This window comes from Spermophilus citellus (assembly GCF_964194105.1).
Source record: "Spermophilus citellus genome assembly, chromosome: 11".
In the NCBI taxonomy this organism is placed as follows: Eukaryota; Metazoa; Chordata; class Mammalia; order Rodentia; family Sciuridae; genus Spermophilus; species Spermophilus citellus.
Genome location: NC_138192.1, coordinates 134,545,573 through 134,571,708, shown reverse-complemented (window position 1 = coordinate 134,571,708; position 26,136 = coordinate 134,545,573). Strand labels below are relative to the sequence as shown.

The window sequence follows — 26,136 nt, the reverse complement described above, 5'->3', positions numbered from 1 at the left end:
CAAGAGATGAACTGCAAACCAGGGGAGGCCTGCCCAGGAGGAGCCCCGTGGGCAGTGAGGAGGATGTAGGGGCACCCTGTCCTCCAGGGCCCAGGGCAAACAGATGCCACAGAGGAGCTCCCCGGCCCGCCATCACTGTGGGCAGGGACCTGACTGGTCATTTTCCCTCTCTGGATGACCCTGCCAGGAGGACCTCTCAGCACCACCATGCACATGCAGGGACGGAGATACGCAGGCTCCATGACTTCCCCAAGGCCTCAAATCCAGGTCTGTCAGCCTTGCAAGGTTCTAACCCACAGCAACGTGCCGTGGTCTGTACTCGTTCAACAAGCATCGGGCAGGGCTCCACCTGGACAGGCAGAGCCACGCCCACAGCAAAGGGAGGAGAAGGGTCAATGCAAGTGCCCACCCTCACCCAGGAGGCTGGGTCCAGTAGCACCTGCCCAGGCGCCCTGTCTCCACTGGAAGCACCCCTAGACATCAACATGGGAAGGAGTCTCAGGCCCAAGCCAGAAAAAGCCCGGCCAGATTCAGTGGACCTGGGGCTCCCACGGGGGGCTGCAGGAGCCCCTCTCAGGAAACATCCTCGACAGGTTTCCAGCAGCTGAAATGATTGTCATCCAGTGATGGTCCCTGGTAGATCAGCCAGGGTGACTTCAAGTCACCAAGCAGGGGCACTGCCTGCCTTCCCACAAAACAGCAAGGGTATATTTTTATTTTTTCAATAAATAAATAGGGAGCCTTTAAAAAGTGAGACTCATTTAAAATAAAACATTGAACAAATCAGAAATTACCAATTGCAACCTCTCCAGCCTGTCACCTGGTTGGATGTAATTTAACATCTCAAGAAACAGAGACTAGATTCCAGGGGAGAGACAGTTATCTGGGGACACAGGCCTGGAAGGGGGACCTGCCCACTCCAGGAGTGGTTCCAAACTGGGATCTTCAGACAAGGTGAAGCACTGGGTGTGCTCTGGGGGAATGAGCCCAGAGACGGGTGGAGCCCAGAGGCCCACGCTGTCCCGTGGGACTTCCCAGCAAGCACAGAAGAGCCCGGGAAAGGGCCGGAGATACATGGCGAACAGTGGCAGTGGGTCCCAGAAGATGGTGCACAGAGCAAATGTAGGGACGCCTGTGTTGTGCCCACGCTGGTTCCAGAGAGTGCGCCCAGAGTCAGCGCAGGTTCTTCTCAAATTTGCCAGGAGATGCCACCACCTGGCCTGGGGCTGGGCCTGAGGCTTCCCAGGAAAGGACTATGCCCCCACTTACACCATGGTGGACATCCCACCTCCTGCCACGTGCACAGGGCCTCCTGCTATCCGTCGGTGCAGAGGAAGTCCTCGAAATCCCCACCGGGTCATCAGCCCTGACGAGGGCCACTGGCACCCCTCATTGAGCACCCAGGCTTTTGCTACAGGTTTGCCAGTTTCAGTGCAAGACACCCGCCACTTCTAAGGCACCCACCTCACAGCAGAGGAGCCTCTGGTGGACCACGGAACCCAGCCAACAAGTGCTGCCAAGGGACAGATGGGAGGGCTTTGCTCTCCCAATAAATCTTCAATTAAAAAATTTGAAAAGGCCATCGTGACATTGGCCAGTTGTGTGGCCACTGATAAGCCTCCCCAGTCCTCTGTTCCCAGATCCTGAATCGAAGCGTTGACTCTACAACCTCTTCCAGTTGTGACATCCATGTTCTCACGACTCCCCAGCACAGGGTAGACCAGGAGGGACAAACGCCAACCCGGCACAGTAGGGGACCTCTGCTCCTTAGCAGTTTTCAAATAGCTTTTCTGCTGCCGTGAGTGTCATTACCGGAACTGTCACCACGATCCAGGCACCGCGGGGCACTTCAAACCTCGTCTTACCTGTCCCTCTCAACCCCTCCAAGACGTGACACGACCTCAGAGTGCTTTGCCGGAGTGCCAGGCATGGCCCGAAGTACCGTGCTGGTGCCAGCCGGCCTGCTAGGGGAGGGACGGGGAGCAGAGCCTGGCGTCAGTGCTCACTGGGCTGAATGGGCTCATTGCCCTGCCCTGCCACCCCCCGGCATTCCAGATGGGGGGGACCTGAGGTCCATGGAGTCAGCAACACCAAGAACATGCCACTCAGCACAGCCACCCAGGAGGCCGCAGAGGTGTTGGGATTTGCACACAGCTGACACCCTCTGCAACACGTGATGGACACGCCGTGTGATGGACATGCCGTGTGATGGACACACTGTGTGATGGACACGCCGTGTGATGGACACGCCGTGTGATGTACACACCATGTGATGGACATGCCGTGTGATGGACACACTGTGTGATGGACACGCCATGTAATGGACACGCTGTGTGATGGACACGCTGTGTGATGGAAATGCCGTGTGATGGACATGCCGTGTGATGGACATGCCATGGACACGCCGTGTGATGGACACACCGTGAGATGGACACACCGTGTGATGGACACGCCGTGTGATGAACATGCCGTGTGATGGACACACCGTGTGATGGACACGCCGTGTGATGGACACACCGTGTGATGGACATGCCATGTGATGGACCTGCCATGTGATGGACACGCCATGTGATGGACACGCCGTGAGATGGACACACCGTGTGATGGACACGCCGTGTGATGGACACGCCGTGTGATGGACACGCCGTGAGATGGACACGCCGTGTGATGGACACGCCGTGAGATGGACACACCGTGTGATGGACACACCATGTGATGGACACACCGTGAGATGGACACGCCGTGTGTTCGCTGAACCTTCCTCAACAGAGCAGGCCCAGCCCACTGAGCATGTTGGTCCCAGCGGCCCTTCCAGCTGCATCTCTGCGGGCCACACACCCTCCTCCTGCCCAGCCCAGGGTGTGCCCAATGCAGCTGGCCACACAGGAGTCGGGGCCAGGTGGCAACAGGGACGCTCTGCACTTAGAGCTTCCCTGCCAGTCTAGGGTCACACGTCACCCCCTCTTGGGAGTCAGCATGATTCCACCCCAAGCCACCACGGGGCGGGCTTCTGGAATGGCAGGAGGAGGGAGCCAGGCTACCTGGGGACACCCCTGACACGGCCTCTCCTGGGGTGAAGCCAGGCTGCAGACTCCCAGCCTGTTCTCGCTCCTGCGCTCACGGGAGCACCGCCTTCCATGGGCACGGGGACCAGACCACAAACGGAGGTAGGACATGGTCCCCGGCTTCTGCTCTCCAGGGGCCTCTGGCTGCAAAGGCAGCTGTTATGGAAAATCACCTCCTCACACGCCTTAGTCCTCTTCTGTCACCACGTGCTGGTGGGAAACTGAGCTCAGCAGTGACACCGCAGCGCCCTGGAGCAGCCGGCCGAGTCCCGTCTCTGGGGTTTGTTTGCTTCTGCTGTATACAGATGGCGTCCACTCTCGCCACCCCCTTCCCTCTCCAGCCGCCTGGGTTTCTCTGAGCAGGAGACGGCTGAGCTGTGCTGGCCCAGGGCAAAGGCAGAGCCTCTCTGTGCGGGCACAGGGAGGACTGCTCGGGCCAACAGTTGCACCTCACACGGCTCACCTGAGGGGCTGGTCCTCACGGTCACAGAGGCAAGTGGGCGCCCGGTGGCCTCGGTGTAGCGTGAAGTCTGCAAGTCGGAGAATGGGTGTGCAGACTCCAGGCCAAGTCTGAAGTCCTGAGAGCAGGAAAAGATGGCCGCCCCGCACAGGCAGCCAGGGACAGCAGGGACACCTCCCTCCCCTCTGTCCTATCCAGGCCCACTCACCCTGGGGAGTCCGTCTACACTCAGTCCCCCAGTCTGAATGGATCTCTTCTGGAGACTGCCTCTCAGACACCACAGAAATAATGTTTAAGTCGGCAGGAGGGCATCCTGTGAGCCCGTCCAGCTGACATGTCAAACTGACCGTCACCGTGGGGTCTGCTGCCCCTGGTCCATCTGAGGCCGCGTGGGCACCTGCACGCGGCTCTGCCCTAACACAACGTCCATCATTTGCAGTGAGCCAGACCCAGCCAGCAGGACGTCGTTTGCCAACCTGTGGTGCGTACAGGAGTCCAGTGAGCCCCAGGGCACTGGCGGAGGCACCCAGGGCCTTACCTGGGCTGGTTAAGGGCTTAAAAAAGGGTAGGATGAGCCATGCCTGACATGTCCACTCAGCTGGTCTTTGAACGTGGTGCCTGGGCTTGTGCTGTCAGAGCCACTGCCACATCTGAAACTGCTTCAAAGCACGTGTTCCCACAGCCTGTAGAGTGCCGGCGTTCGGGACATTCAAGATGAAGGGTCACAGGTGAGCTGGGTCAGTGTGCAAAGCTAAGAAGCATCTAGAAACACGTTAGTACCAATGAAGATCCTGGGTGCAGGAATTCCTCCCCTCCCTCCTGCCTCATGAAGTGCCCCCGAGCCCCTGCTCCACGTCACCATGTTTCTGGTGGCCTCTGGGTCTCTCTGTGTGGGTCATGTTGCACCCAGCCCAGCCCAGCAGCCCAGGCCTCTGCTGCAAACTGCGAAGTGAGGCTTTCCAAAGGAGCGTTCCCAGCACCACACCCCTGGACCTGGCCGCGCCCCCGGGTCACACACCCCTGGACCTGGCCGCTCCCACGAGGCTGCGGTGTCAGGGAGAGTCTGTCCCCCTGTCCCAGGGAAGCACACAAGAGCAGAGCTGGGCAGAAGAGGGGAAGGCAGTCTGCTACGGGCTTGTCCTCACCAGGCCACACTGGGCCCCCTCTCTCGGCCCTCTGCATCCAGCCTTCCTCCTCCGTAAGTCGGGGAGAGCCTGCGTCCACCTCACTTCCAGGCTCACCGGGCAGGTGAGGGGAGGGTGGGTGGTGCCCCAGGGACGTTCCGTCACCCCTTCCTCTACCTGACTCTGTACCTGAACCACAAAAGGGCAGGATGAGCCATGCCTGACATGTCCAAGAGCTAAGCTCACTGAGAGGCAGAGGACGCAGGGGACAGTGGCCAGTAGAGGACAGTGGACGCACCGCCGCGGCCTCAGGCACCTGGTCAGTCATGAGCAGCTTTCCTTCCTCCTACTTCCCACTCGGGGCTGCCCAGGGGAACAGCAGCCCAGACCACCCAGGACTCTTCCCAGGCCAGTGACCCCCAGCTGGAGCACCCTGACCTCCTCCACGGCGGCCCCTAGCTACAGGAAGCCCTGAGTGGATGGGGCCTGTGCCACCTGGGTGGTCCTTACTGATTGACACATCCTCAAACACTCACTTACCCTGAGCCCCTCGCCTGTCACCAGGCAGGCCAGTCTCTCAAAAAGAGCTTCAAAGACACGTTGAGTGAAAGTGCCCGTCACTGAGGGCCTGGCCTCCCCACAGGGCTCCTGCGCAGCTGCCCAGCAACAGACCTCTGAGGCCTCCCTCCCAGGCCCACAGCTCGGGGCCCTGCTCGCTGACTTCAGGACCTGCTCAGACCCCCGGCAACGGCCCTCACTGTCCCCCACGAGCCCACTGTGCCCCACCAGCTCCCACCTGGTCACCTCAGTGATACTGGCCACTCCTCATGGGCCCTCTGCAGCCTGTTGTGATGAACAGGAACACAGCATGGACTTGACCCTCCTCAGCCAGAACGGGAAGCTCAGGCTGTTCCCTCCCACGTGGGTGAGTCCACTCACCCTCTCCACGCACACTGCTCTCCTTCTGGCCATCACTAGCCCTTGGCTGGATGGAAGAGGCCCTGCAAGCAGATGCTCAAGCCCAGCAACCCCTGCCCGACCACCTGACCTCTCCCTACGGGTGGCCACAGTGACCTCTCTAAAACACAAACCTGCAGTCCCAATGGCGGAGAGAGATGGTGGCTAGCTGACCTCCCAGACCAAAACCATCTCAGTGGGTCACGCCAGGAGCAGCGGCTTGAGGCACTGGGTGGAGGGAGAGTGTCCCCTCTCCAGGGTCTGCTGGAAGCCTAGAGAGAACGTCCCAAGTAAGTACAGACCCACAGAAGCTTCGAGATTGGAGGCATCTTGAGGGACAGAGACTGTCACAACAGAATAAAACACGCGTGAGTCACCAAGAGATGACGACGATCGACTTGTACCAGCAGCAGCAACAGATTGACACCAGGACACCGGAAGGGACAAGTCCACACAACTGCGACCGCCAGGCGAAGGCCATGAGAACCCTGGGAAGGCACCGGCCGGGCAGGGTCGACAGGCACAGGGCAGCAGGCACATGGGCTCAGCTGCCCAGAGGGATGGCCTCCTCTAGGCAGGAGCCCCGACCCCTCACCACCCCGGAAAAACCAGGTCCTCCCGCTGCGCGCTCACAAGGCACACCTGAAGGCGTATTCTAAACGTGGGCCCCACAGGGAGGGAATGCGGTTCAGGACCCGGGGCCATACTCAGGAGGAAGTCCAGCCAGAGGCAGGCTCCCGCAGTGTCCAGGAACATCACCCCACAGCCTTGTTATCGACACGTAATGCAATCGAGTGAGAGACGGGTGTGTGGGCAAGGCCACACATTGAGAAAATGATTCTGAAAACATTCATGTGAACATGTGAATCGTACCCGGATCAGAAAGGCTTGGCCCTAAGCACTGATAAAGATGCCATTCGCCAAGACACAGCCGCAGTGGCTCTCTGGAAAGTCATCGGATGACAGACTGGAGGTCAATGACAAAGTGTCCAGTTACGTTGGGTTTTTTTAATGGAGTCAATTCAAAGAAAGAGAAAGTCATCCACAAAACTATAGAGAAGTCGGACAGCACGAGGGACCGGCAAGCCGAGGCGTGATTGCACGGGAACACCAGCAGAGAAGAGGAGAGCGAGCCGAGGAGGTGGCAGAGGGGCACGGGCACAGTCGCAGGCTGAGCAGAGGCTGCCACAGCCACGGGCCGTCCGCGGGGCCCCAGCTGGGCAATGCTGCTGACCCCTATAAAGGCTCCTTCCTATCAGGGACGTCACCTGCTTGCCTGCTACGCTGCTAGGTCACCTCCGACTAAAACCCAGAAAGGGCAGTATGAAGGTGGAGAGCAGGGTCTGTGGGGCCTGCCCTCGGGACGTAATGAAAGACACACACGCAGCATGTCAGCAGCAGTCAGCTGCGCCCAGGAGCGTCCATGGCAGGCCCGCAGGCTGTGTGGCTGGCCTTTGGTCTCCAGGTAAGCTGGGGGACGCTTGAGCGGTCTCCACGTCTTACTGTCATGGGACTGATGGCAGCCTGCCTGGCTCTGTGGAGAGCCCCCTCCTCTGACGGTCACCTGCCTGGCCCTGTGGAGCACGTCCTCCTCTGACGGTCACTGCCTGGCCCTGTGGAGAGCCCCCTCCTCTGACGGTCACTGCCTGGCCCTGTGGAGAGCCTCCTCCTCTGACGGTCACTGCCTGGCCCTGTGGAGAGCCCCCTCCTCTGACGGTCACTGCCTGGCCCTGTGGAGAGCCCCCTCCTCTGTCCTGCAGGTCTCTTGTTGCTGTCTGGTTGAGTAGCTCAGAAGCTGTTTTGGTGCTTTTCTTAGCAACAGTTATCTTGAGGAATGAATTTTTAAATCTACTAACACTAGCTTTGCAATAAACAAATCTCTATTTAAACCTTTACTACTTTACAAAAATCAAGAAAAGCTCCCTCTGTCTTCTATTACGTGGAACCCAGAGCATTTCCACCCCCTCTGTCCACAGCTCAGCTATTAGTCCCTCCCTAAGGCCATCTGCAAAGCCAGCCAGCGCCCTTCTCCTACGGAACCTCTAAGTGTCCAGCCAGCGGTGGGCTCGGGGCTGGTCTTGGTATTGGGTCACTATTTCCTGACTCTTCTCCCACTGAGTTGATGTGTGTCTTTAAGAAATGACAGCACGGTGGCATCTGAAGGCTGGATCTGACAGCCCTAGTTCCCGAGGCTCTTGCTGTGGCCCTCACCTGTGACTGCGTGGCCACTGTGGGGTTCTGAACACATTGTCCCCTCCCCTCGAACTCAGGGCCGATGCCCCGCCCTTGCGCCTCCTGTACCCCCAACTCCCAGCTCCGGGGACACTGCGTGCAGAAGCTGAGCACAGTGCCAGGTTCCAGGATCTGGCAGGGGCCAGGACAAGGGCAAGTGAGTGGGCAGACCCTTTCCTGATTTTCAGATCAGAAAGTCTCAACCCACGTTAGAGCCAGGAGGAAGGGTCCAGAGCCCAAACTGTTCCTGACTGACCATCCAAGATCAGAGCTGGGCTGACCCAAGAAGGTGTTCCAGGAGTTCCATGGGCAGCCAAGAGCCGTCCCCCGCGCAGTGGTGGGAAGAGTCTCAGACACCCCAGGAGGATGCACCCAGATGCCCTCTGAACACTGCAGCCAGCAGAGGAGTTCAAGAAACGGATGCTGAGGGGCAAACATGGACGGCAGAGCTGGGGTAAGGAGGACCACAAATCCAAGGCCCTGGGCCCAGCACGGGGCACGGAACTGACGTACAGTCAAAGCCATCGCCTCCAAAGTACTGACCGAAAGGTACAAGTACGTTACGTGGTGATTCTAAACTCAAAGGCACAGGAACAGGGCTGCTGAGGGGAAGGGAAGGCTTAGCCTCACCCAGAGTGACCTCCCAGAGGGACAGCAGGCTCGGCAGGAGGACCAGGTGCTGGAAGGAAACCCGCAGCCCTCAGTCTCACCGGGAGCTACTCGGGGTTAACTGAGGAGTAGAGAACGTAAGTCTTTACATGCCCAAAGAGTTAAAGAACTTATTACCCCGAAATCTCATCACTACACATAAAATTACGTTTTATAAAGATTTTTTAAGGGCTGGGGATGTGTCTCAAGCGGTAGCGCGCTCACCTGGCATGCGTGCGGCCCGGGTTCGATCCTCAGCATCACATACAAACAAAGATGTTCTGTCCGCCGAAAACTAAAAAAATAAATAAATATTAAAAAATTCTCTCTCTCTCTCTCTCTCTCTCTCTCTCTCTCTCTCTTTAAAAAAAAAGATTTTTTAAAATACAAGAAAAAAAGTAACATGAAATTAGCTGTAGTTTGAGGGACTACATGCAAATTACAGCTTTCTTCTGTGTTTGATAATTTTTCCTGATAATAAACATGTATCATTCTACCACAGGACACTAGCTGTGATTCAATGAAATCATAAAGTGATGTTTATAGTGTGATTTGTAACACAGCTGAGTTATGAGAGCCTTCATAGAACAACCTGGAGAGAGAAAGGAGCAGACGTGGTCAGATGAGGACAACTGACCACGTTCAAATGAAAACCAAAGATACGACAGCGCAGATGTGTCTGGGCTGGAAAATACAGAACACAACGTGTGGAGGACAAACTGCCCGCCCCTCAAAGAGGAACTGACCAAACGTAACCGCAGTGGGCACGTGACCCTGTCCCACGAGTCAGAAGGCAAGTCTGCGGACAGGGTACTGAGCGTCTGAGTAACTTAGACAAGAGTCTGCTCGGCTGATGGAAACGGTCCCTCTCAGTCATGGGGCACTGTTGTGGTCATCATGGGACACTCACAAGGATACATCGTGTGCCTATGAGGAGCACTGTGACAGGTCTAGAAGAAAATGATAAGTCACATTATCAATCAACAGTTCAAAAACCGTAAATAAGTAGAAATTCACAGCCAAATCCCACCCCTTGAAAACCATGTGCACGTGCGTGTGCATACATGGGTATCCATGGCGTGACTGACAAACACTGGAAACGCCTGATTACAAGAAAGGGCTGTTATCGAGGAAGCAGCTACGACGTCAGCACGTCTTATCACCGCACACGGGACACGTCGAAGCTGCACTCAGAGGAACCCGCGCCACAAGCTGTTTGTCTGATCTTTGTGCTGGTCGGCTTTCCGTCACTATAACAAACACCTGAGATAACCAGCTTAGAAAGAGGAAAGGTTTGTGTCCATGTGTGGTCCGTCACTTGACTCTGCTGCTTTGGGGCCTGTGATGAGGCAGGACGTCATGACGGGAGCACATGGCAGAGCCAAGCCACTCGCCTCATGGCAGGTAGCAAAGCACCGAGCTAGAGGAAGGGACTGGGGCTCTGTCCCCATCAAGAGCAGCACCCAGGACTAACCCCTTCCCACCCGGCCCCCCCACACACAGGTTCCGTCCTTCCCAGCAGCGCCAGGCGGAGCACACCTCCCCCCACGGCCCGATGTCTGTGCCTTGTTGGTGACGACTGTCTGCTCAGTGCTCACCGCGTTCCAAGCACAGTACCCAGCACTGAACACACCCAACCGGACACCATTATTTTCTGCATGGCCCCAGGAGACGTTAAACAGCCAGCGTGAACGGGAAGGGCACCCCCCCACCTTGGAGGGGGACACAGAACACATCACAAGAATCAACAAGATGGAAAAGGAGAAGCAAGGGGGGTAGGAGAATGGGGTCAATTAATCCCCCCCTTACCGTGCGTCCCTGGTCTCCCACAGGACACAAAGGTGTGGCGATCGAGGGACACACTCGGTGTGGAACACCTCACCAACAGCGTTTGGGAAGGAGCAGCTCAGAGCAGAAGCTCTCGTGTGACAGCCGGCCAGCATGGATCTGAGCAGAGCCTTCTGGGGATCTGAGGCTCAGGAAACCCCCCGCCGCTGAGGGCTGAGCAGCAGGAACGAAGGCAGGCGTGGGCCCATCTCCCCTCAAGACTGACAGCCAGTCGGGCACCAAACTGGAGGCCAGAGGGGCTTCCCAGCCCTGTCCACCTGCCGTCCCCCAAGGCAGCCCTGAGCACACGAGACCAGGAGCCATCGATGAACAAGTGATCTGGACACTACTGTCCCCACACCCACCCACCCGCCACAAACTCCTTCCCCCGGGACCCGTGAGCGGGGGGGATCAGTCCAGGGCCAGGAACTGGAGCCTGGTGACAAGCTGTCCTCTCTCGAGGGACTTGGATACAAGAGGGGAGACATCTGTCCGCAAAGCTGTCTCTTGAAGATGGCATTAACAGAAAGTCATCCCAAGTCTTAAAATAACATAGAACCCCTGTGCCCCAGTAGAAAATAGCAATTAATACAAAATAGAAATGTTCACAGTTCATTCTGAACCCAGCACCATCCCTTCTCCAATCCCCCTGTGAGCACACCGCCCGGAGCTGGGGAGGCAGACCAGTGGTCCACGCCGGAAAACACTGTCACCGAGTAGCCTGTGCCAGGAACGCAAGACAGGAAATCTGGGGTATAAATCACGTCAATCAGGGAAGGGGTGAAAACCATATGATCATCTCACTCGATGCCAGAAAGGCTTGTGATGGAATTCAGCACGCGTCCTTCACCTCGCACACGCACGCACCCAGCCCGGCACTGCCCGCCAGCGGGGAGACCCCATCTCACTCCTGGTCACACTGCTGCTGAGAATAGGGTGTCCAGTCTGGTCACGTTGAGAAGGGGAAAACAGAGCTGGGCAGAGCCAGCGTGAGGGAGCAGGGGGCGCGGCAGGAACCTGACCCTCCTGTGCAGGAGCCCCCAGGCTCTCTCAAAGGGAGCCTGTGGAAGGAGGGCCAGGGGAGGGCTGCCACGCAGAGCGCGGCTCGTCGCAGCGTGGATCCCAGGTGGACCACGAGCTCTCCTCTGACCACCCCGGTCCTGAACCCTGAAGCGACACACACTAGGATGAACACCATCATGTATCTAAAATTAGGATGCCACCTAGGACGGCCGGATTTCCACCTGCTTGACCTGCAGTTTGACCAAGAGGCTCTTGTCCCTTTGTGTCACTGCTGTTCTCATTCCTATTACGAAACCCTGCGGCTAAGTATAAGGAGAGATTCATTTAGCTCCTGGTTTTGGAGGCTCCGGAGCGCGGCTCCCGACTACCGAGCCCTGGGAGCTCCCTGGGCTCTGCTGCGTCTCCCCGGACGGCATCACGGTGGGAGTGGGCGGGGGAGCTCAAAGAGCAAGACAGGAAGTGGGGGTCCAGTCCTGCTCTTTTGTGGCAGCCCCTCACAGAGGTACGAGCTGCGATCTCAGAAGACCCAGGCCAACCCTTCCAAGGAAGGCACCCCGACACCTGCTGACCTCCCCCGACCCCACCTTGTAAAGGTCGCACTGACCCCCGACCACCCCGGCCGAAGATCAAGCCTCCACACCTGAACCCTGGGACAGGCTGGAGCCCTGTCCTGACATGGCAGAGGGCAGGCCCGAGTTCTGACCCGCACCTCAGAACCACGCCCCAGGGCGGCCCCAGAAAGGACCCAGCAACCACAAGTGCCGTCCACCTCAGGTGAGCCCGGCCACAGCCTGCAGAGCAGAACGGCTCAGCTGCCCGCTGGGAGCAAAGCCTGCCCCTGTCACCCCCCACCCCAAGACCTGGAGACAAGCTTCATCACTGGAGGAGCAGACAGACACGCTGCCGCAGCACACTCCCTGGATACAGGGACAGAAGGACGAAGGTCAGACCAGGCCCTGTCCCACTTCCAGGTCCTCGGACTGCAGCATGGCGATGGCATGGGCTGTGGTGGCAGAAGCTCTAGGAAGACGTGGATACCCGGCCAAACCAGCAGGGGTGTCAAGATACGCTGCCATTCAGTCTGTGAGGTGAGAAGGACAAAAGACTTTACCACTCGACCATGGCCCATGTCCCAATTCACAAGGAAACACCAGAGCCACTTCCGTTTCAATAAAAAGTAGAATGAAGCTACCTCTGCTGTCATTACTAAAGACTCTTCTGGAATTGCTAATCAATGCAGTTAGGAAACAAAATAGGAGATGATCTGCTGGAAAGAAGACATCAGTTAGGATTCGCAAAAGATAAGAAATTTCTAGCTGAAAAATCATGAAAATCAAAGTTCAGCCACCTGCCAAGACCTTCCTTCCCGCACCCTGAGGCCTGAGGACTTCCAGAGGGCGACCCACTGCATTCCCAGGGATCAGAGAATCAGCACAGATGCAGGAGGAGAGAGAACGGAAGGTGTCCGCGGGCCCCCTCCTCTTGCATGTCAGATGTCCCCCACCCCGGGAAAAGGGACAGAGGGGATTAGGATTCTTATAGCAGATGAATTGTCAAAAGAAAGAATATCCTCTTCTACTTGAAAAAGAATTTTGCATCTGCAGCAAGAAAGCAAGACTGTTGAGACAGAAAAGCAGCATTCCCCACTTGATCACCTCTAGGACGGAGGTGGCAGGTCCCCCAGTGTGCCGAGAGCAGACAAGATGGCGCCTGTCAGAGAGAGAGGAAAGGGAGGAGCAGCCAAGGGGGCCGAGCCAGCAGGAGGCAGGAAGGAAGAGCCTTTGCATGCTGGTCACGGGCAGCCATGTCCTCTGTACGCCAAATGGCATGGCCACAGGGAAGCCCCCCTCAGCTGGGACATGCCACCAGAGGCTCCAGATCCCGCATGTCCCATGAGGCCAGTGGCCTCCAGAGGGGGGAGCAGGCCCTGGGGCTGTGGCCTTGCAGGGAGGGTCAGAGGATGAGCACAGGGGCAGATACAGAGGGTCTCCAGCTTGCAGCAGCAGGGCGGGTCCCAGGCAGCAAGAGGCAAGGGCACAAAAACCAACAGCATGATGCAGGACAAGCCGACCAGGCACACCCACAGCCTTCAGAAGCTCACCAGCAGTGCCGTGGGAGGACTGGCCAAGGAGCAGCGGTCACTCCACAGCAGGGCTGCAAGGCCCAGGGGAAGACTCCCCCTTGCTCCAGCCCCCATGCCAACTCAGAGGCCTGAGGGCGAGGGTGCCCATGTTCTAAGGACGGGCATCGGAGTCGTCCAAAGAGAATCTGGGAGACTGTTGCAATTATTGCCAAGGTCATTATGGCTTCTCTGCCACCAGCGCAGCACTGAGGGAGTGGGACTGAGCACGAACCACACAAGTTCACACAGAATGTGTCTTGTGGATTGTTCATTTGGATGATACTCTAAAAAAAGTAATCCAAACCATTCCCAGGACAGATACACTGCAGCCAGGTAATGTCACATGACATCGGTACCCATGTTTGTCCATGTGTTAAGGTTACACTAGGCACTAAAAACTCATCATTGTAGGCAACAAAAATAAAAAGGAAACTTAATATTTATGCATTTATTCATAGATTTGTGCTTTTATTCATTAACAAATATTTCCCAAACATCAGATAGGCAACTAAGTGCTTGAATTCAACAATAGTGAGATGGATGGATGGATGGATGGATGGATGGGTGGATGGATAGGTGGGTGGGTGGATGGATGGATGGATGGGTGGATGGATGGGTGGATGGATGGGTGGATGGGTAGATGGATGAGTGGGTGGATGGATGGATGGATGGATGGATGGATGGATGGATGAGTGGGTGGATGGATGGATGGGTGGGTGGATGGATGGATGGATGGATGGGTGGGTGGATGGATGGGTGAGTGGGTGGGTGGTGGATGGATGGATGGATGTGTGGATAGATGGATGGGTGGATGGATGGATGGGTGGATGGGTGGGTGGGTGGATGGATGGATGGGTGAGTGGATGGATGGGTGGGTGGATGGATGGATGGATGGATGGATGGATGGATGGATGGATGGGTGGATGGATGGATGGATGGATGGATGAGTGGATGGATGGGTGGATGGATGGATGGATGGGTGGATGGATGGATGGATGGGTGGGTGAATGGATGGATGGGTGATGGATGGATGGATGGATGGGTGGGTGGGTGGATGGATGGATGGATGGGTGGGTGAATGGATGGATGGGTGATGGATGGATGGATGGATGGGTGGGTGGGTGGATGGATGGATGGGTAGATGGATGGATGGGTGGATGGGTGGATGGGTGGATGGGTGGATGGATGGATGGATGGGTGGATGGATGGATGGGTGGATGGATGGGTGGATGGATGGATGGGTGATGGATGGATGGATGGATGGATGGGTGGATGGATGGATGGATGGGTGGGTGGATGGATGAATGGACAGACAAATGAAGGGATAATTCGATGTAATTAAATAATGGAAATTTGAGGTATACAGGTAGACCATGTTAGGTTTTGATAAGTGAATGTAAAATTTGAATAGAATAGACTGGCAGGATTGCCAATGCATAGGTTGAGGGTATTTTCCTCATTTCACATCAGGTGTTTCACAGGAGCTGGTCGGGTAGGACCACTGTGATAAAGCAGCATTGAGCAGGGACCACAGCAAGAGACAGAGTGACCTGAGGAGGTCTACGGGGTGTCGAGCAAACGAGGGCCATGGATCAGCAGCACCTGCCGCAGTCTGGCTAGGCACAAAATCACGAGCCACTCACAGCCTTGTAGATTCAAACAGCAATTCTTTTTTTTTTTAAAGAGAGAGTTAGAGAGAGAAATTTTCAATATTTACTTTCTAGTTTTCAGAAGACACAACATCTTTGTTTGTATGTGGTGCTGAGGATCGAACCCAGGCCACACGCATGCCAGGCAAGCGTGCTACCGCTTGAGCCACATCCCCAGCCCTCAAACAGCAATTCTTTATTCCCGAACTGTCACCGGCACTCTACACACACGTTCTGCGGAAAATCCACCGGCACTCTACACGCAAGTTCTGGGACAATCCACACCTCCACTGGGCTCTGCATCCCAAAATACTCTCTAAATCCCACGAGAACTCAACGGGAACTCAAGGAGCGGGCAGGCACCTGAGGCAGCAGGATACGCCTTGAACCTGGAACCACCCTAAACCCAAGGAGTGGGATACTCCCTATTCCCAGCAGGATACACCCTAAACCTGGATCCACCCTAATCCAGCAGGATCCTCCCTAAACCTGGATCCACCCTGGTCCTTGAGCAGGGTCACCTTTCTCAAACATACATGCAATGTCACTGCAAATGACCTGGGTCCAAGGCAAGCCCATTTCCACAATGGAGAGTCCTTCCTCTAAGCAACATGGGGTAATCTGACAAGGAAATTGCCATGCATCATTCCTGCTTAGCTATGGCTCTCAACATCTCCCCCCTTCTGATTAATTAAACAACAAGCAATGTGGCTTAGAGACCGTGCCTGGTAGGTTGTCCAATTCAACATATGGTTCTTACCCATCATGGGATGAACTGACCTCTAGGCATCAGCCTCCTGTCTGCAATTGGATCATACCCGTCACTGACTACCGGTCCAGCATACAGCCATGCTTGTGGATAGGCCTATGCACCAGTGGGGGGGTAAGGTTCTTTGCCTCACCTCTGTTGGCCCCCAAATTTTAGACCATCACTAGCAGAAGGAAGGAGGATACAGAAATGCCACGACACCAAGCCAATTGACGGCTCCTTTGGAAAAATTGCATCACTGGTGACACCATCAGCAAAGATATGCCAGCAGTACCACAATTCACTGCACCAAACGATAGTTCACAATGCATACAAGTGATACATAGTCCAGGCAAGTTCTGCAAGCAGTTCAAAGCGGAGGAGTCTATCAATATGTCCATTTCCTCCCAAAGTAAGTTGACTCCTTGATTGAGCATTACTTGTTGAGTTATTTTCATTGATGCATCAGTTTACACAGTTTACTGTGATAGCTATCATAGAAGCTGTAGTTTGGTTTTATCTTTGTCTTCACCGGCACTGGGATGGAGATGGGAATTCTGGCAATGACGCTAAAGAGACATTACCCTGAACAGAATTATTAAATATAATGAAAAGGAAAGGTGAAAGTAAACAAACAGATCTGTTAACCTCCTTTAAAAACAATCCTTAACAGGTGTTTACCTAATTTAAATTAAACCATTTAAATCACATGAATAAAAAAAATTTGGATCCATTTTTTCATGAGCGCTCCTCATATATGAAATATGGACATACGCACATACAGACATACAACACAAAACACAAGAGTGCACACAAACGTACAACACATAAGACAATAGTAAAGGCCTTGTAGCTTTACCAAGGTGAAATTTCCATTGCAATGTTTAAAAACTCCACAGTCAAAAAATAAAACTGATCAGAAAAACATTAACCTAGGTTTGTATGAGCTCAAAAAATAAAATAGAACTTTATGATGTGGGAAAAGTCAATAATAAAATAGATATTGAAAAAAGCACCCTGGTTGATCACTGTCACAGATGTAAGAATAGACAAGCTGGAGCTCTGGATATCAGCTGTTATGGATTTGAGTCAAATCATCTTCTTTTTGATCTGTAGAAATTGCTTTGGTTAGTCTCTCTGGAATCCAAATAGGCTGCTGTTCTCCCTGTGAAAACACACAAACAGAACCCTGATTCCAGACAATCACTGGGTCAGGACCTTTCCATTGTCCTGTTAGAATATCTTTCCAAAGTACCTTGGGCTTATGTACATTTTTTGGATACATATGTCTTTCTGCAGCACTAAGCCCTGATGAATCCAAATTTTAAAAGTTTAGAGTAAAAAGGGTTATTTTAAGTTTATCTTTGGGGGATATATACCCCTTTCCAATTCCCTCTTTTTGTTTTAATAAATACATTTTAATATTTTGATGAGCTCTTTCAACTATGCCTTTTCCCTGTGGATTGTATGGGATTCCTATTATATGAGTAATGCCAAATGATGAGCAAAATCGCTTAAAAGAGGTAGAAGTATAACCAGGTTCATTATCTGTTTTTAACTGTTTTGGAACGCCCACAGTGGCAAAATTTTGTAAGCAATGAGCTATAATACCTTTAGTTTTTTCTCCAGCATGAAGGGAGCCCATCAAAAATCCGGAAGAAGTATCAACTGTAACATGCAAATATTTTAATTTTCCAAATTCTGGCAAGTGTGTGACGTCCATCTGCCAAATATGGTTAGGTATCAGTCCTCTAGGATTGACTCCAAGATTAACTTGTGGTAAAAAGGTCACACAATTTTGACATTATTTGATTATATGTCTGGCTTGTTACTTAGTTATTTTTAAAACGCTTTTGTAAAGTATTAGCATTGACATGGAACCTTTTATAAAGGCTCCAGGCAATCCTGTATGTGCCCTGATATGTCCTATAAAGAATGGATCTTTTTTGTCCCAGATTAGACTTTGCATAGTGGAAAACAAAGAGAAAACAGTAAAGGGGAAATCCTACCAGCATCTTCAAGGGATACTATAGCATTAACTATATACTGATAACTATCAGAAAATAAATTAAATACAGAATCTTTAAACATCATAAAAGCTTGTAATACTGCATTAAACTCTACCTTTTGAGCTGATTGTTTGGGTACTAGAAATGTAAAAGTTTGATCAGGAGTAACTACTGCTGCTGTACCATTATTTGACCCATCAGTGAATATATTTGGAGCATTCATGATAGGGGTTTTTCTTGTCATTTTTGGAAAAACTACAGGATGCTTAGCTCAAAAAGACAACAAAGGATTAGATGGTAAGTGATTATCAAATGAAACATTAGATTTACACATGATTATTGCCCAAGTATTTAACGCATTAGCTAACTCATCAATTTGATCCATAGTATATGGAGTAATAATTTTATTGGGAGGAATTCCAAACATTCCCTTCGCTGCTTTTATTCCTTTGAGTATTAATTGTCCTACAGCCTCAGGATACCTAGTAAGAATAGTGTTAGGAGAATAAGATAAATGTATCCACAATAATGGACCTTCTTGCCAAAATACTCCTGTAGGAATATTTTTTGTTGGTAGTACAATAAATAATAAAGGCAAACTTATATTAATTCTATCCAAATGCATATTTTCCGTATATGTTTCAATGATTTTTAATGCCTTTCTTGCTTTAGGAGTTAACATGCGGGGTGAATTTGGATCTGATCGACCTTTTAGGATATCAAATAAAGGTCCCAACTCTCCTGTTGGTATGCCTAGATAAGGCCTTATCCAATTTATGTCTCCCAATAATTTTTGAAAGTCATTAAGTGATTTGAGTTGATCTACTCGTATTTGAATTTTTGGTGGACGGACCATGGTTGAGGATAATAGAACTCCTAAATAATTAATTGGAAAATTTAATTGTACTTTATCTATTGCAATCTCTAGATTATAATTTTTTAATAAGTTTGTAAGTGTGGCATAACATTCTAGCAATGTGTTTTTATCTTTGTGTGCTAATAATACATCGTCCATATAGTGAAATATTTGTAGTTCAGGATTTTGATTTCTAAGTGGCTGGATTGCTTTGTTAACATAGATTTGACACATAGTTGGGCTGTTAGCCATCCCTTGAGGGAGTACTTTCCATTCATATCTCTGATCAGGACCTTCATGATTTAGTGCAGGGATAGTAAATGCAAAACGTGGACTATCCTCGGGATGAATTGGAATTGAAAAAACCAATCTTTAATATCTATAGCTAAAACATGCCAGGTTTTTGGCAAAGCAGACATTTGGGGAATCCCTGATTGAGCAGGTCCCATAATAACTATCTCATTATTAATGGCGCTTAAATCTTGCAATAATCTCCATTTACCAGATTTCTTTTTGATGACAAAAATGGGAGTATTATGGGGAGATACCGAAGGTTGTATATGTCCTTCTGCTAATTGTTGTTTGACCAGGTCATGGGCTACTTGTATCTTTTCTTTAGTCAGGGTCCACTGAGGAACCCACACTGGTCTTTCTGATTTCCAAGTAATTTTGATTGTCTCAGTGGCCCTTTCTGAAAATCCAACCCATGTCTGTCTGTTCCTTGATCTATTTGTATTGGTGCTGCTATACCTTGTTCTTGTTCTCCTAATATTTTTTCTTTCCTAAAACCTTGTCTAGCCCTAGTAGTAGGCGCATTTGGATTGATGTTATTTGTTAATGTCAAACCTAATTGATCTAGGACATCTCGTCCCCATAAATTTACGGGAAGATGATCCAATACATATGGCTGTATAGTTCCTTCACATCCTTCAGGATCCTTCCAATCTAATACCATTGCACTTCTATGGGTATTAGTCGCCACTCCTAGGCCTCAAAGCGTTTGAGTGGCTTGTTGTAATGGCCAATGTTTTGGCCATTCTTGACGAGATATGATGCTAAGGTCTGCACCTGTGTCCAGTAGCCCATTAAATTCATGTCCTTGAATATTTAGTTTTAGCATTGGGCAAGAATCTAAATTTAAAGACAGCATAGTCCAATCTACACCTATGGAGCCTAATCCCCTGGAACCTCTTTCTACAGTACGACTGGAAAATTTATCATGCAGGCTGGGTATTATTAACAACTGTGCTATTCTATCTCCTGGTGAAATTACTGATATACCCTTTGGAGAACTAGTGATAATTTTTATTTCACCTTCATAATCGGGATCAATTACCCCAGGACTTATCATAAGTCCTTTTAGTGTAGATGAACTACGTCCCAATAATAAGCCTACTGTTCCTTGGGGAAGAGGTCCTTTTACTCCTGTGGGAATGATTTGAACTCCCATCTCTGGAGTTAGTACTGCTCTGGCAGAGGCGCAGATGTCCAACCCTGCACTCCCTCTGGTTTGTCTGATGAGTGATTTAATGGACAATGTGTCCTGGGCACTACCCTGATGGTGTTGCTGGGTTCCTCCACTGCCCGGTATATTTGTGGTTGTGGGCCCCGGAGCATTGGGCCCCCCAGTCCGTTTTTTGGCAATGGAGCCTGATGCCTTTCTCCACGATATCGTGGGTAAATACCTGGTCCTTGTCCATTTTTTGATAAGGGAGTACCCTCTATGGTGGTTTGAGAACGGCATTCATTAGGCCAATGTCTCCCTCTACGGCATCGTGGGCAAATACCCGGTATTCTATTCCTTTGATACCTAGTTTTGTTAAACCCTTTTCCTATGGGGCAATTCCTTTTAAAATGCCCTGTTTGTTCACAATTGTAGCATGTTTTTGGCCTGGCATCTAAAGCCTGTTGTACTGCAGCTGCCAAGACTTGCCCTTGTTCATTAATGTCTCTACATAATTTAATATATGTGTTTAAATCTTCATGTCTCCATGGTCTAATAACCTCTCTGCAGCAACAATTTGCTTGGTCATAAGCCAGTTGTTTTATTAATGGCATTGCTTGTTCTGTATCCCCCAAAATTCTGGAAGCTGTTTGAATAAGCCTATCTACAAATTCAGCGTAAGGTTCATTAGTTCTCTGTATTACCTTAGATAGCTGACCTTGTAAATCTCCATGTCCTTGTAAAGTCTTCCATGCCCTAACTGCGTCTGCAGCAATTTGTGCATATATAGCAGGATCATATTCAATTTGTTGCCGTTGACCCTCATAAGGTCTTTTTCCTAACAACATATCTAGATTTCTCTGAGGGTAACCAGCTGCTGCATTTCGCCTAGCCGTCTCCTTGCAAAATTCCTCATTGGCAACCTTCCATAACAGGTATTGTCCTCCATTTAGCACAGCTTTACACATATTAGCCCAGTCTGCTGGCGTCATGTTCAAGTTGGTAATGGATTCGACCAAGCTTACCGTGAAGAGTGCTTGGGGACCATAGGTTGTTACAGCCTCCTTTAACTGCTTCACTGTTTTGAAATATAAAGCATGGTGAATTCGCTGCCCTCCTGTCTGCTCAAGTACAGGGCATGCTAATCTTTGAGGTCCTGACTCAGGATCCCATTTATCAACTACGGGGGTTGAGGGCCACTCAGCTATCTCCATAGGTGGAGCTGTTGTTTGAATTACGCCCTCGTGATAGAATGGAGTTAGTAGCAGCCTCCTATTGTAGCCTTTTTCCTAATAGCCCCTTTTCCTTTAAATTGTCTTCCTCTGTCTGACTAGCTCGAGAGACCTTCTCTTTTGCTTGATCTAAAATGTCTTTCTCCATGGTCTGAACCTCTAACAATTTACTTAACACTCTTTCAGTTTGTTTTTTTACTAATTTCTAATCTACTATAAAGATAACGCAACCCAATAAGATAACACAAAACAAAACCGAAACTGAATGAAACAAAAACAGAATAAAAAATCGTTGTATCAATTTTCTCTTCCTCAGGGCCAACAAACTTCAAACCTTGAGCCAACCATTTTTCCCAGTTTGCCTGAGAAATTTCTAAGGATAGGCAGCTTGAAACAAAAACAAAATAAATCAAAACAAGAACACATTGTTTTTTGAAATGGTCACCCATTTTTTTGCTCTCCTTCAGGAGCAAGCAAATTCACTTACCTCCAAGTTTCAGACGTTCCATGTACGGACCACCAAATGCCGCAGTCTGGCTGGGCACAAAATCACAAGCCACTCACAGCCTTGTAGATTCAAACAGCAATTCTTTATTCCCAAACTGTCACCGGTACTCTACACGCACGTTCTGGGACAATCCACACCTCCACTGGGCTCTGCATCCCAAAATACTCTCTGAATCCCAGGAGAACTTAACGGGAACTCAAGGAGCGGGCAGGCACCTGAGGCAGCAGGATACGCCCTATTCCCAGCAGGGTCCACCTGGAACCTGGAACCGCCCTAAACCCAAGGAGTGGGATACTCCCTATTCCCAGCAGGATACACCCTAAACCTGGACCCACCCTAATCCAGCAGGATCCTCCCTAAACCTGGATCCACCCTGTTCCTTGAGCAGGGTCACCTTTCTCAAACATTCATGCAATGTCACTGCAAATGACCTGGGTCCAAGGCAAGCCCATTTCCACAATGGAGAGTCCTCCCTCTAAGCAACATGGGGTAGGGTGACAAGGAAATTGCCATGCGTCATTCCTACTTAGCTATGGCTCTCAGCAAGCACCCAGAGCAGTCCTGCGGCAGCACCCTCCACGGCGGAGCTCCAGGGCCCGGGCCAGAGGCAGGGGTGGGTAACTGCCTCGGAATCTGGGGTCCTAGCAGGGACCACAGCATGAGAGTGTTGACATCCGAGAGGAAGAAGAGTCCTAACCCTTGGGTCACGAAGCTCTGAAGCCACACAATCACAGAGGTGCCAGTCCCCACCTCCTGGGACTAGGACAAGGACACATGATGTGACAGGACCTGGGCAGGCACTGACCGTGGCTGGGGGCCTGAGAGCCTTTGAATAAATGTTTTCTAACATTTCTGCAGTGAACATGAACATAACTCTGTGGCAGGAAGAAGCCATTTGCGCATTTTCTTATGAGGTTAATACGGGGGTCTGAGAGCAGACGGCTGACATGAGGTGAGGCTCCGTGGGGCTGGGGCATGGGGCCAGGTGCGCTCGGGCAGGACCTTCCCACGGTCAGGTCAGCTCGACCTCAGGACCTCAGGCCAGACGTGTTAGACCAGCACAGGCTTCGGGGCCCACACCTGCCCTCGGTGGCCCTGGGGTCCTTGACCTGGGGCCCTGAGCAGGCCTGGCGGGCTCTGCCTTCCACCCTGGCCGGGCGGTGAGCTGGAACGAGGGGTAGCTGTCCTGGCAGAGGGCAGGCATGGGGCGGGGTGACCCTGAAGTCGGGCTCTCTGGGGTTGGCAGGTGGCTGGCTGCTCAGCCTGGCCCTCTCCCTACGCGGGTGGCTAGGCGTGGCGTCCCCCACGCAGCCTGCTTCAGGCCCACCAAGCCCACCCCTTCCCTGGGTGCCCTGGGCAGACTTTGTTTTTCTCCCGTTGCCCTCGTCTGCTTTGGCCTCCTGGTTTGCAGCTATAGAAACGAAGTGGCCACCACTTCACCTTGTTCATCCTCTGGACCAAGTTACATCTCCGTGTATGTAGACCAGCGTCCTGAATGTTTGGTAGAGCCTCTCCAGGCTGCCTGGCCTGCAGGAGTTCTGTCAGTAGAATTTAACCATGGGCTCAGTTTTATTAGTGAGTTGGTGGCAGTTCTCTGTTCTTGGTTTTTCCAGTGCTAGGACTGAATCCACGGCCTCCTGCGTGTTAGGCACTTGCTCCACCCCTGAGCTGCAACCCCAGTGCTTTCCGATTTCTTTTCATTTTGAAACAGGGTCTTGCTAAGTTGCTGAGGCTGGCCTCAACTTTCAATCCTCCTGCTTCAGCCTCCTAAGTCACTGAGACTACAGGTGTGTGCCCCCACACCTGGCTCTACTTACTTTTAAATCAGTTTTAGTAATTTTTACTTTTCTAAGAGATTCACAAGTTTGTTGTAAATTTTCATGGTTATCTGTGGTAACTTCCTATTTTCAAACTCATTCTGTATTCCCATCAGAGTGTTTGTTTATGCACAGCCTACCCCAAGTTGCCCACCTCTCGTCATTGATCAATGTAACCAGGAAACTTTCTGGGCTGCTCTGTCCCTGAGGACCAGCTTTGGGTTCCTCACTCATTTCATTTGTTCCCTTTCCTCTCCTTTAGTGTTTACCATGTTATTCTTTAAATTTCTATTAGATCAACAATTAATTACCAGTCTTTTTTTCCTCTAATAAATAAATACACCTAAGACTATAAATTTTGTCCCACAATCTACTTTAACAGCAGCCCACAAATTCAGAAGTGTCGTTTTATTATCATTCAGTTGTCAACAATATCCTTATCTCTGTTTTGATTCATTCTTTGAATCATGACTCAGGTGTTAGTCAGCATTCTGTTACTGTAACAAATACCTGAGATAATCAACTTGTAAAGAGAAAAGGTTATTTTGCCCCCAGTTTTGGAGGTTTCAGAGCATGGTCAGTTGGCTCATTGCTTTAAGCCTGTGGTGAGGGAGCACATCACGGCGGGAGCATGGGGTGACCAAAGCCACTCACCTCCTGGCCAGGATGCCAAGGAGAGAAGGGGAGGAGCCGGGTGCTTCACACCCCTGGCAGGCAAGCCCCCACCACCCGAGCCCTCCTGCGAGGCCACACCTTGGTGTTCCCAACACCTCCCGACAGCACCTAGCAGGGGACCCAGTCGTCAACACAAGGCCCCAACTGCAGCAACCTGTGTGCAGCTGCGCCTTTGCACGCCCGCCGTGTGTGTGTGTGTGTGTGTGTGCGCGCGCGCGTGCGCGCTCTCCTGTTGGCAGCTGTTCTGCGGCTCTGTGCTCCCCATCTTCCTAGGTTTTCTTCTCTCCCCAGTTACCCCAGCAGATGCTGGCCGATGGCAGGCGCAGCAGATCCAGGACACCCGTCTGTGATGCGGTGGGACCACTGCATGTCCCCCCCTTCTCCGAGTCCTCCCCACGGCTGCTTCGCACTGTAGCTGCAGGGTTTAGACCACATGGCTCACAAAATCCAAAGGATTCACCATCCAGCCAATTATGGAAAATGTTTGCTGGCCTTGTTCTATAGGATTAGTTTCTTTTTTTTAATTTTCTTCTACTATTTTGAAAATTATAAATCTATGTCAGCACCCTAAGTAGTCATGACTTAAATTTTAACTTGTAGTCAGCAGGACAAACTCTAAAGTTAACCCATGTGGTCATTTAATGATTTAGGATCCTTGGACTATTCTCCTCCCAGCCGGGGGAGTCCTAACTCACTGCCTCAGCTCCAACAGGCTGCCAGGCACTTCAGGTGTCACCGATGTCACTGTTGTGGCTCCCGTTGGCCCCACCCACACACTTGCAGACCTTTCCCTTGGCCGTGGCCGCACAGCCCTAGAGGCCCTCTGGGGAGAGTCCGCAGGTGATGAGCAACCTCAGGCGCTTCTTCTTCTTCTTCTTCTTCTTTTTTTTTTTTTAAAGAGAGAGTGAGAGAGGAGAGAGAGAGAGAATTTTTAATATTTATTTTTTAGTTCTCAGCGGACACAACATCTTTGTTGGTATGTGGTGCTGAGGATCGAACCCGGGCTGCACGCATGCCAGGCGAGTGCGCTACCGCTTGAGCCACATCCCCAGCCCCGTCAGGCGCTTCTTCTCACCCCCCTTCTGGGGTGAGGGCCATCGAGGTGGGGATCTCACGGCAGCAAGCTGACTGGCTCCCACAGAGGTGGTCTTGTTGCCGGCTGTCCAGGGCTGTCCTGTCTCCCATGTTCTCACGGAGCCTATGCCATATATCGATGGGACTATTTTCCCCCTGAATGAGAGAATTCAGGACTTTTCCCAATTTGAGAAAATCCCCACCCCCCTTCCTGCTGCCCACTCTCTTCCCTCCTCCTGGACCCCTGTTGTGCTGCGGCTGGACCTTCTCGTCCTCCGCTCCCCACCTCCAGCCTTGCTTCCCGGGGTCCCTCTCTCTATTTCTGTCTGTCCCCAGGGAGTCTCCCCTTCTCTGACCCCGTCCCCTTGTGCCCCTCTGCTCTCTGGCTCACCAGGAGGCCCCGTGTCTGTGGAGGCGCAGGCTCCCTCTTGGTCTTCCTGGAGTTGTTCTCCTTCTTCATCCCTCGTCCGACTTCCCCCTGGGTCTCTAACCCTAACCCTACTTACAATCCCCTCCTGAGAGTAGCCCCTGAGGCTCCGAGGGATTTGATCCACCGTTTGGACATCTTCTGACTCGCTTCTTGAGTTGGTCCCTGGGGTCTCCTCTTCCCCGAGGTGGTCTGAGGGAATCCCTGGTGTCTTCACCTGCCAGGTTCTCCGAGGTACC

At 51.8% G+C, this 26,136-nt stretch overlaps 1 long non-coding RNA gene across 1 annotated transcript in view; it reads right to left on the bottom strand.

Moving 5' to 3' along the window:
• Window positions 1–5,718: 5,718 nt before the first annotated feature.
• The window catches only part of LOC308631325, a 64,242-nt gene continuing 43,824 nt past the window's right edge, over window positions 5,719–26,136 (bottom strand). Inside the window, exon 3 of the long non-coding RNA XR_014018164.1 lies at window positions 5,719–5,878. This is a non-coding gene — a long non-coding RNA (uncharacterized lncRNA). The remainder of the gene's footprint in view (window positions 5,879–26,136) is intronic.